The sequence below is a fragment of the Trachypithecus francoisi genome, unplaced genomic scaffold (genome assembly GCF_009764315.1).
Source record: "Trachypithecus francoisi isolate TF-2019V2 unplaced genomic scaffold, Tfra_2.0 Lachesis_group3, whole genome shotgun sequence".
Taxonomy (NCBI): Eukaryota; Metazoa; Chordata; class Mammalia; order Primates; family Cercopithecidae; genus Trachypithecus; species Trachypithecus francoisi.
The window spans coordinates 69,373,079-69,385,112 of NW_022681468.1; the positions used below are offsets into that span (position 1 = coordinate 69,373,079).

Consider the following 12,034-nt stretch of genomic DNA (forward strand, 5'->3'; position numbering starts at 1 on the left):
TAAAGGGAATAGGAAATGTGAATGCAGAAAAGAAAATGGGTGGGTCCTACGGGATAGGAGAGAGTTTGGGAAGGTTAGATTAAAAAGTAATTCAAGGCTGAGATTCATCTTGGTCCTTCTAATTTTTGCCTATGACTCATTTTCACTAAGTGACATCTCATAACCTTTAACTTAGTATTTCCCTCTAGAGCTTTCCTAGTAGGTGACCTCTATTGATGATATAGAAAGAGAATGAGTAATTAGAGTTCAGTTATTGATTATGGAGAGGATTCATTAAACTATCAGATGTATTTATGTGGACTTAGCAACCTCTATCAATAATGCCTGCCAAAGTCATTGGTTCTAGGGGTTGCAAATATTAGTCATAATTCCTTAGGAAATTTTAATATTGGTGGTGTGTGTGTTTAAACTTTTTCATATATTGGATACTCTTCAATATCTTCCTACTGATAGAAATCGATGCTGGGAGAAGCAGAGGGAAGACTGCAAATGAAAATGCAGTACGATAAATTCTAGACAATTATCCAAACCAAATTAAAAGGAATTATTCATGTAGAAGATCAGAGGAATTCACTGGTCAGATGGCTGTTGAGACCCCTAGTTCTCAACCTCTGGTTTAGGAATCTAGAGAAAAGCAATCTTGTAGGATCCTTGCTGGGAGCTTCAGAGAAGATCTAGGCCAGAAAGAGACAGTTTTCATGTGTGTATGTGCATGCAGCATGGAGTGTGTGTGCGTGTGTGTGTGTGTGTGTATCTGTGGGGTCATCATGTAACGCTCTTTGTGATGCACATTCTAAATTAGGCAAAAGGGATGCATCTTTCAAATGCAGATCATGTTTGCATTAGAAGAGCAATGAGAACACTTGTCAGTTTCAGAACATTTATGTGCTAGAAGTACTGTTAGCAGAAGAGCAGTTTAGATAAATTCAAGACTTTTTTTGCTGATCACAAACATTAAGCTTCACACCTGAAGCCCTCAACCCCCTGCTGTGCTCTAATCCTAGCACCATTCACCCTTAGAGACTCAGAGTGCTGTGCCTCAGCTCTCAAACCTTTGATTGCCCTTAGTTTGAATGCCACCACCTGCAAAAATGCCTTTTTATTCCCTTTGAGCCTCTTGAGAAGGAAGTAAAAATGATAATTCATGACAAACATTAATTAATTGTTTACAAGATGATCTTTTCTTTTTCCAACTTCTGTTCAGCAGACATGTTGAACTGCAAGATTCCACTCGCGACGCCAGAATTCGTCAAGAGGCCTGCATTGTTGTTTCGCACTGAGGCATAGGACCGGCTACAGGTCATTGTTTCTCCAGCTCAAGTGGGCCTGTCTGGTTCATGTTGGAAGAATGGGGGTGACATGCGTGAGTTCCCGAGTATAAAAGAACTACTCGTTCTAGGAAGGAACAGGAGGTTAGCCACTAATGCAGAGTAAATAAACATTTTTCACCACCTCTTGCTCCATGTGATTTTTAAAGGTCAAGAGCTGCCATTACAGTATTTTAAAAGCTTCAGATTACATTTAAAGAATGTATCACTAAACTCACAGAAACCTTATCAGAATTTAGGAACCTACTGTGATTGTTTGGTCCTTGAGTTTATCATCCCCCTGGAAGGTGGATTGTAAAAGGCAGGCAGATGTCCCGTTGTTTCTGATATCCTGCAATTTGCTCAAAGTGAATGCTGTTCAAGTTCTTCCAAATTTCCCTTCAAAATATGGAAAGTGTTAAAGACACTTCAGTTTCAAAATCTTATACAATCTACACTGCAGGTCAAACATTTAGGGCAGGGCAGAATAAGGCTCTAGGCCTTTCACGACAAACACGTTCAAAATGCAAAGAGATGTTCATGTTCCCTTGAAACTTCCAAATATATGTGTGTGAAATAAAAAGAAGTAAAAGGCAGAGGGAGATTTCTTTTTTAAATTAAAGAATAAAAAGCTTACTTCAAGGAAGTATAGAGTAACAGCAGAAAGACTTCCTCAGCAACTGAGGTTTTCAGATTTCAAATTAGGAGCCCTTAGATCATGGCTGCTAGGCTAAAAATCAATTCTATATTTTCTGAGTTAATACTAAGGATTGCACTTAACAGACATGGAAACTAATAAGGTATGCAGAAGGAGTAAAAGCAGCACACACACACACAAATTCAGGCCTTAGTTTTGGCCATGATCCAGCACAATGATGTTTCAACCAGATTTGAAAAAAAATCAATAACATCTGTGGTATAATGGTTAATTAAAGCAGCTCTTCAGCAGAGCTCAGGAGGAGAGGCTCAGCCTGAAATTCAGACAGCTGAAGCTTGATTATCAGGAAAGAATGCTTTTTTAGCTATGAGTGGATAGGCCAAAAGCTGCAATGTGCCGAAATGGGGAGAAAAATTGCTTTTATTTTAACTTTCTTTAAGTAATCAATACATGCTTTCACCTACATTAGGACACTGCTCAGCTCCAAAGCCTGTTACTCCACTTCAGCATAAATTCTAACCACTGTCTTTTAAAGCTTCGGCTTAAAAAGGAGTCCCCATCCCCTGTAAAGCAAAAGAAAAGAATTTGCAGGTTTGGGTACATGTTCTTGAGGCCAGTTAAAGCTCAGGCTATAGGATGGTCCCAAGGGTTTAATCCATAAGCTATGTGCAAAGCTGACCCAACCTTGGGGTACACAGAGGTCATAGCCAGAGAACTAAGGCTTCACAATAGAACTACTAAAACTTCTCAAGGAAACTGTGAAGAGCAAGGTCAAATTTCCCACTGCTTTTGGTCTTCCTATTATTTTGAGTACTATGCTAGGGATGTTTTCTTTACCTTTTTGAGGGCAAAGCTCAATGAATCAACAATGATGCCTCTTGCAAGGTTAGTGGGTGACTTTTCTAAAGAAAAAAATAATTGTTAACACCTCATCTATTTTCTTAACACTTTGCTTTGGCTTACTATTTCTGATATTGTTCCTGGACAGTGGAATCTGTGTATTCACATCATCATTGTCAAATTTCAAGCTGCATTTGTAAAATGACATTGTCCCCTCTGGATTACACTAGTCCTCCTACAGCATATGGTTAGTCAATTGGTTATTTATTTTTTCATTCAGCAAGTTTTTCTTCAGTGCCAAGCATGTGCCTATCACTATGTTGGGTGGTTTCTGCCCTAGGAAGCTCATACATAGCCTGTTTGAGGGCTGTGTGCTTGTGAACAATTAATTGCAAACACAGTGGGAAAATAGCTCAAATATAAGTGTCTAAAATGGCTACAAATTTTTAAGCAACCCCCACACCCCAAGTCAACTGCACCTGGGAAGAGACAGAGGGAAGGTTAGGGAGCATCAACAGGGAATATTCTTGGAGCAAAATCATGGAAGATAAGGAAGTGTCTCTAGGAAGACAAGGAGAGAAAGGCACTCAGAATTTACATATACAATATACATATACATATACATATACATATAATGTGAATTATAAGTATCAATTCAGAAGAATATATATGAAAGAAGTGACATAAATATCTTATAAAATCTTCTAAATTAATCATTTAAAAATTGATACAGAACAGATATTTGTATTTTCAGGGTATGAATGACATTTTGACACATTCATATACTACGTAAAGATCAAATCAGGGTAATTGGAATATCCATTACCTTAAACATTTATTTCTCCTAGGAACATTCAAATTATTCTCTATTAGATTGGTGCAAAAAGTAATCACACCATTTTGCCATTACATTAAAAGTAATGTAATTTGATTTTAATATCACATTAAAGGTAATGGCAAAATGATGTGATTACTTTTGCACCAACGTAATAGCTATTTTGAAATGTACACCAGATCACTGTAAACTAGAGTCACCCTACTGATCTATCAAACACTAAGTCTAACTATATATTTGTACCCTAATCGATGTCTCTTCATACCCTTTTATCTCTGCCCTTCCCAGGTTTTGATAACCACCAGTCTACTCCATCTTCACGAACTCCATCTATTTGCTCTCACAGGAGTGAGAACATGCAATCTTTGTCTTTCTGTGCTTTGCTTATTCACTTCACATAATGAACTCCAGTTCCATCCACGTTGCTGCAAATATGTTTTACATCATCTATCCTCATTTTAAGAACCATCAGGATCACAGATTCCAACACCTTCCTTTATAGCTATCACAATCAAGTAGTTATGTCCTTCCTCTGACCACACTCTCACTGGAAATTCATTGGTATCGCTTCTTTTCTAAAACACAGCAACTTTGCCTTTTTCTCAGGGATCCATTTTTTCATCCTATGACTTTTCTTTTAACCTATTTCCGGGTTCTTTCCAGATTCTCTTTCTCCATAATTTCAAAATGTGAAGTAGATTTAAAGGAGCCAAGAAGTTGATCTGCCCATCAGGAGGCTATACTCTACAGTATACTTTAGAAGAACTAATAATAATGCCCAACACTTTTTATCTTAAAAATGTTGGTTTTTGGGTAAAATCCTGCTCCCCCACCTACTATGTGATCATGGGCAAGTAATATGATCTCTCTGGGCTTCAGTTACCCATCTAAAAAATGGGCATAACAACAATAACTACCTCATAAGGTTATAATGTGGATTCAGTGAGTCAATATTTATGTGTTTAGAACAGTGCGTGGCACAGAAGAATTGCTGTCAGTGATTGTTGAATAAATCATAGTTACCAGCACCTATTTTGCACATGATTTCCTGTGTGAGGCTTTACGTCCCCACCCAAATCTCATCTTGACTTGTAATCCCCATAATCCTCATAATTTCCACATGTCAAGGGAGAGACCAGGTGGAGGTAATTGAATTCTGGGGGACCATTTTCCCCCAGGCTGTTCTCATGATGGTGAGTGAGTTCTCACGAGATCTGATGGCTTTATAAGGAGCTTCCCCCACCCCCCCCCCCGCCCCTTTTCTGGACACTTCTCCTTCCTGCTGCCTTGTAAAAGAAGGGTGCCTTGCTTCCCCTTCACCTTCTGCTATGACTAAGTTTCCTGAGGCATCCCTAGCCATGCTGAACCGTGAGTCAATTAAACCTCTTTCCTTTATAAATTGCTTAACCCTTCCCTGCTTTGATATAGATCAATTCTCAACTATCATTTTGAGTTTGATTTTTGTCCTTTAATGTATTAGCAACTCATATGTAGAGCCAATTATTTACTTATAATTTTAATTTTTTCTGTCTTAAGATACTTTTAAAATCATGTTGCCAGATTTTCTTCCTTAGCAAAGGAGTGATGTTGCCTGTGTAATTTCTATGATTTTATATCTTGAGGACTGACTTTCCATTCTTGCATTTGTTTTCCTGATTTGGTCTTCATGTTCTTCCTTGGTAAGTTGGTGTAATTCAACTGTTGCAGCCATTTAGCACCCTATCTTTAATTCTTTTTAAAATAAGGTAGGTTTAAAGTAATTAAATTTAAAATGCAAATATTTTGAGCAACTACCAATGTAGGCGCCATACTCTCTGTTGGGAATACACAGATGTGATGTATATTGGTGAGGCTTTGCTTCAGCCACTATTGACAGAAACTTAACTGTGTGGCTTAAACACACACAAGTTTATTCTTTTGTGTAAATTAAGACTGAAGTCAGCTCAGGGGATGATTCCAAAGAATCATCAACCCGAGTCCTTTCTCTTCTATTTTGGTTTTCACCCTCAAGGCTATCTGGTAGTCCAAGACAGTTGAAACATCAGCTGCCACCTGTATCCCAGGCAGCAGGATGAAAGATTAAAGGAGTTTTTCTCAGAACTCTCAACAATTCTGCTCATATCCTATTTGTCAGAACCTATTCACATACCTTGCTACAAGGAAGCCTGAGAGACATAGACTTTATTCTGGTGCCACTTATCTAGCCAAAAGTCAGGCTTGTGCTAACGAGGAATGAGATAGTGAATTTCAGTGTCCAAATAGCAGTCTCTGCCACAAAAATGGTTTATGGCAATGAGGAGCTCAGTGTTTGGTGGTAATGACAGACAGATAATTACAATCTAATGAAATAAGTGCTAGTTTTACATAAAGTTATTGGTGTCTTTTTATTTCTATTCATTGATATGATTTACTCTTCTTAAGGGTTTTCTTCTTCCCACTTCCTGCTTCCATCCCCACTCCCACAGGCTGAACAGGCACAATGAAATGTGGTTTTATCAGATTTCCCAAAGGCCAGTCTCCATTGATTTGCAGGAACTTATGTAAGCGTGTGTCTTACCTACAAGTCACAAAGCCACTGAAGGGTAGGGAGGAGGCCTTGGTTTTTTTTTTTTTTTTTGAGACGGAGTCTCGCTCTGTCGCCCGGGCTGGAGTGCAGTGGCCGGATCTCAGCTCACTGCACGCTCCGCCTCCCGGGTTTACGCCATTCTCCTGCCTCAGCCTCCCGAGTAGCTGGGACTACAGGCGCCCGCCACCTCGCCCGGCTAGCTTTTTGTATTTTTTTTTTTAGTAGAGACGGGGTTTCCCCGTGTTAGCCAGGATGGTCTCTCCATCTCCTGACCTCGTGATCCGCCCGTCTCGGCCTCCCAAAGTGCTGGGATTACAGGCTTGAGCCACCGCGCCCGGCCGGTTATTTTTATAAAGAGAGCGTGCTTGGCTTGAGGGCTGCTCAATGGTTGCCTGCACTTGAAAAAATGTTTTTTTAAAGATCATTCGCTTCCTCCAGGCTGCTTTTCCACTGAAGAAGAATGTCCACCTCCAATATTTCTACTGATGTAGAATAACTTTCCTGAAGTTCTGGCCTCATTCTGTTTACCAAATAGCATATAACTTTAGGCATATCCTTTAATCTCTCTGGCCTGCTTTCTCCCAAATATTTCTATCTTGTTATTTTGAGCATGGGAAAAAATGTAAGTGACATTATGAAAATATTTCATCTTTCTCTAAAGACCTTACAAATCGTAATTAGTTAGAATTTTTCCATTGGGCAAGGAAAAAATTGTGTACATATATACAATGTAGATTTTTTAATAGGAATAATACCTTAGGTATTAAATAGGTTAAAAAATGCTTTGAAACGATATTAAACAAGATGTTTGTGTAATATGTTAATTTTTTGTCTGTCTATGTAAACATAGAAGGCTATATTATGTTTGTTACATTAATAAGTTTCCAACTTACAAAGAATGTAAAGGAGGTAGCTTTTGTTCTTGTAGTTAGGGAGGAAATGTATACACAAGAAACTACAAGAAAAAATTCATTGCAGTATGTAACGATAAGCATGATAAAGGGGCTTATATTGTGCAGAAAGGCAGTTCATAAATGTTGAAGCATTGGTTGAAAAATCTAGCAACACCTATAAAGAATAATTTATTCAATAATAGTTATTGGTAGGAAATAATGGGAAAGCAGTAAGAAGGATTATAAAGCTAGAATGAATTAATACAGCAAAGGTGATATTGACACGATGTAAAATCTTGCTGCTTGAATAGGTCAGATAAACTCTATCACTAAATTTAGTACACTTCTAAGTGACACTCATTTAATTTTTATTTTCTGAATTCACTTCACTTGAGAGAATACTAAAATAGACTCATGGCCATTTAGCAATATCAGCTAAGTGATACCTATTACAGAAAATTTCAACCTTCTATTAGTGTTTTGTTTTAGAGGCTTAACCATTATACACTAAATACACCATTAGAAGAACGAATAGTAATGCCTAGCACCTTTTATCTCAAAAAGCCTTTTATGCCCATTAACAAATTAATTCAAATAACTCTTGGCAAACTGTATACAAAATAATTCCCATTTTACAGATAGGGAAATAAGGCTAAATTACTTAAGGGAATATTCACACGAGAGCAAGGCAGAGGTTCAGATGGTTATATCCACAGTGAAATCAAAGCTCTTGGATTCCCAAAATGTGTTCTGGATACTGTGTCTTTTACTTCTGAAATGCTCTTTTACTCTTAGACTAGATAGTAGAATCAAACTCAGTAGTAACAGGTCTGACCGGGAACAAGTATTAAGGACCTGCTGTGCTGTGCCTAGCTCATTACTAGTTATCTTTGGGCATCACAAATATATCCTGACTTGTGATCACTTGTCTTCTTTATAATTTATTAATAGTCTCTTGTTCTCAATTTCATCATATATAAAATTTGCAGAATAGCTTCATACTTATTAACCATATATACTTACCTCACATTCTCATATGAAATAAAGGATGTGAATGTTTGAAAACTCAAGGAACTCCATTTCAAATGTCTTCTGCATAGCATACTCTAATGTATCCACTCCCAACTCCCCTAAAGACAGAGAAAGAAAACCTTACACTGACTAAAACTAACAACTCTGCCAGTATCATGGAAGAATTTTTTTTCCTTACTATAAGCCTAACGAAGCTGGAATGAGAAAAGTAATCAGCCTACGATATGTCTCAACAGACTAGGCCCTGCTCACCTGTGGCCAATATTTCTGATTGGCTTATACAATAGCTATACCCAAGCCCCCTCTCCTTTGCCCCAGAAAGGCTTGCTTTCCAGACATGCCACTGCAGTCCCCTCCTCCTCCTTCTTACCTTGAATGTGAAAGTGAACACAGCCATTTTGAGACCACGTGGGGACATGCATGTGGATGAAAATCCAACACTCTAAGGACAGCAGAGTAGAAAGATAGAAAATGATACCAGTTGAATCTCTAGGCCCATCCTGAAATTGCCTACTTTCCAGAGGTAAATAATATTGCTACAGCCTATTCAACTGTTAGACTTTCTGTTACTCATAGCTGAAAGCACTCCTAACAGAAATACCAGGCAGAAGATGGTGGGAAGGTCCAGGGTTTCACCATGACTATCTCCCCTCTGGCTTGGGACGAAGACCTAGCTGGCAGCTTTCCACTTCTGTGCAGATGCTGCATTTTAAAGTAAATCATTTTTATTTCTGATTATAAAAGCATCAATGTACATTGTAGAAAATACAGAAAGTCAGAAATACACAAAGATGAAATAACCCACAATCTCACTAGCCAGAGATAATAACCATTAATATTGTGCTACATATTTTTCCTATGCATAAATATACATATATCCTTTTAAAATTTTAAAACAAATTTGAGATAATGCTATATGTACTGGTTTGCAGAAATCTTTCTACTTTTCAATATTTTTCATATTTCCTATGTGTTTACATATCTATGGCATTATCTTAATGGCTAAATGGTATTTTACTATGGAAACAGCATTTATTTAATCAGTATCCTATTAGTCATACAGACTAGTTCTAAATTTTCACTGTCACCAACCCAAACAAAACTATTTGCATATGTCCAAGATTATTTTCTTAAGGTGTGTTCTTAAAAGTAGAATTACTGTGGTCAAAAGAAGCATTTACACTTTAAAGGCTTACAACACCATTTCTAAATAGTATTTCAAAACCATGGTTATAATTTGTATTCCTGCTAACAGTGTAATAGGGATCTATTTCCCTGAAGCTGGTATACATTTGGAGGAAGATAAAATATTGTCCCACATTGACTCCATATTTCCTTAACTGTTCACATCCTGAAATTGCCTTTCCAAGAAATCAATCAGAAACAAAGTGGGAAGGTGGGAGAAGATTAGCAGTGGTGCACAGGGATGTGGCAACTGCACTCACTGCTGATAAACAGTCAAGGCTAAGGCAGAGTGGGCCGAGGCAGGTACAGCAACAGCACTTGCTGCAGAGTATAGATATTTGTGTGTCTTAGAGTTTTGGAGTGTCAGCAAATTAGGCTGCGGAGTGGTAGAAGATCCCATCTAAGTGTATTACAACCAAAATAGGACCACTGCTTTGAATGAAAAATGATATCAAAAATATTCTCCCCACCCTCTATTTCCCCCCATATAAAAAGAAAGATAGCATTTTCTACAGAGAATTTAAAAAATGGCCTCATATTTCTGCTCTTCAAAGTATGTATCAAAATTATATATACAAAGTGAGAGGGGACAATGTTAGTGTCTACATGGGTTGTACTTGGTGCAGAACCAAGTTGTCTTTCATATGTGAAGCTATTAGAATCTTAGATCCAAAGTATATTATGGTGCTGCTCCAGTAGTGATGCATCCAAGATGATTTGATAGAATCATCTTTATCAAATCTAATATAAATTCCATCAATGATTTCTATTAGCAAACAAAGATTTTTTAAACAACAGAGTCTATTGAGGGAGCCAGTCACATATGGTAGCTCAGCTACGAGCAGGAGACATTAATGCAGTTCACAGATCTGGAAACTCTCTGTAACTCAGAACTTCATGGGAGGGGTTTATGCCAAGCTCCCAGACACAGGAACCATGTTTCTGAGCTGGCAGGGAGTCCTTCTCCACCAGAAATCTGCATTTTATAGCTACTAGCCAGGGCAGGCTTATCCAGTTAAGCAGAGTAGGCACAGTGCCTATGGCACACAATACTTTTAGGAGCCCACAAAAAATGTTAATGTTAATTTTTTAATATACTTTAAGTTCTGGGATACATGTGCAGAATGTGCAGGTTTGTTACATAGGTATACATGTGCCATGGAGGTTTGCTGCACCCATCAACCCGTCACCTACATTAGGTATTTCTCCTAATGCTATCCCTGCCCTAGTCCCCCACCCCCCAAAAGGCCCCGGTGTGTGATGATCCCCTCCCTGTGTCCACGTGTTCTCATTGTTCAACTCACACTTATGAGTGAGAACATGTGGTGTCTGGTTTTCTGTTCCTGTGTTTGCTGAGAATGATGGTTTCCAGCTTCATGACCCTGCAAAGGACATGAACCCATCCTTTTTTTATGGCTAATATTTTTTTAAATCAGAAAAAATATAATGAGCTCAGACTAGTTTATATTCATAGCAATGTAGTCATAACATTTTTAGTTTTTGATTTTTTTTTTTTTTCCTAGAGATAGTCTTACTCTATTACCCAGGCTGAAGTGCAGTGGTGTGATCATAGCTCACCATAACTTCAACTCCTGGGCTCAAGAGATCCTTCTCCCTCAGCCTCCTGAGTAGTTGGGACTACAGGTATGCGCCACCACTCCTGATTTATTTTATTTTATTTTATAGAGAAAGGGTCTCACTATGCTGCCCAGGCTAGTCTCAAAATCTTGGGCTCAAGCGATCCTCCTGCCCCAGCCTCCCAAGGCACTGGGATTGCAGGTGTGAGCCACCATGCCTAGACTAGTTTTTGCTTTCTGATTTTTTTTTTTTTTTAACGGAAGAAGGTACCCACAAAGGTAAAAGTGCCTAAGGCTCATGAAAACCTTAGTCTGGGCCTAGCTGGAGAAACAAACCCTGATCAGCCAGGCAAAAGCCATAGCCCCTCAAATTCAGCCTTGTTCCCAATCTCAGCAACCTTCCTTTTCCATTTAACTAGAACCCCTGGATTGACAGCTGCAGTTTCAGTCCTACTCTTATCTCAAAGACTAATCCCTCTTCCAACCCCAGGCTGGTCCCTGAGGAAAAGCACTCTGAGGTGGAACCTAAGCATACTAGAAACGCAGTGTTCAACCACCCAGTGAAGTACAGGTTGAGTATTCCTAATCCAAAAAGCTGATATCTGAAATGCTCTAAAATCTGAAATTTCTTGAGCAGCAGTATGATGTTCAAAGGAAATGCTCTTTGGTGCATTTCAGACTTTCAATTTTCAGATTTGGGATATTCAACCAGTAGGTATAATACAAATAACCCAAAATTTAAAAACATCTGAAATCTGAAACACTTCTGGTCCCAAGCATTTCAGATAAGGGATACTCAACCTATACATCTCCAATTGAATGCCACATTCTTTCTACTATATAACGCTGGTACTGAGGCTGGGATTCAGTCTTGTAACTCTTTAGAACTTCACATACTACACACTTCATAAATATGAGATGTCTGGCTGGATGGGTACAGGGATGGATGGATGAACAGATGGGAATGCTAAGGATCAGAAGCCATCTTCAGATGTCTAAACATTTAAAGACCTGAGACAAGGATCAACACAATTTTTTGGAGCCACATAGCAAATATCTTAGGCTTTGCAGGCCATATGGTCTCTGTTGCAACTACTCAACTCTGCTATTGTAATGTGAAGAAACCATACACAATATATAA

General features: G+C 38.4%; 1 long non-coding RNA gene across 1 annotated transcript; it reads right to left on the reverse strand.

Moving 5' to 3' along the window:
* Nucleotides 1-1,211: 1,211 nt before the first annotated feature.
* Nucleotides 1,212-2,512, reverse strand: LOC117070997. Its single transcript, XR_004432140.1, has 3 exons — nucleotides 2,426-2,512; nucleotides 1,576-1,706; nucleotides 1,212-1,330 (listed from the first exon to the last, which is right to left on the reverse strand). It is a non-coding gene; the product is annotated as an uncharacterized LOC117070997 (long non-coding RNA).
* Between the last annotated feature and the right edge of the window lie 9,522 nt (nucleotides 2,513-12,034).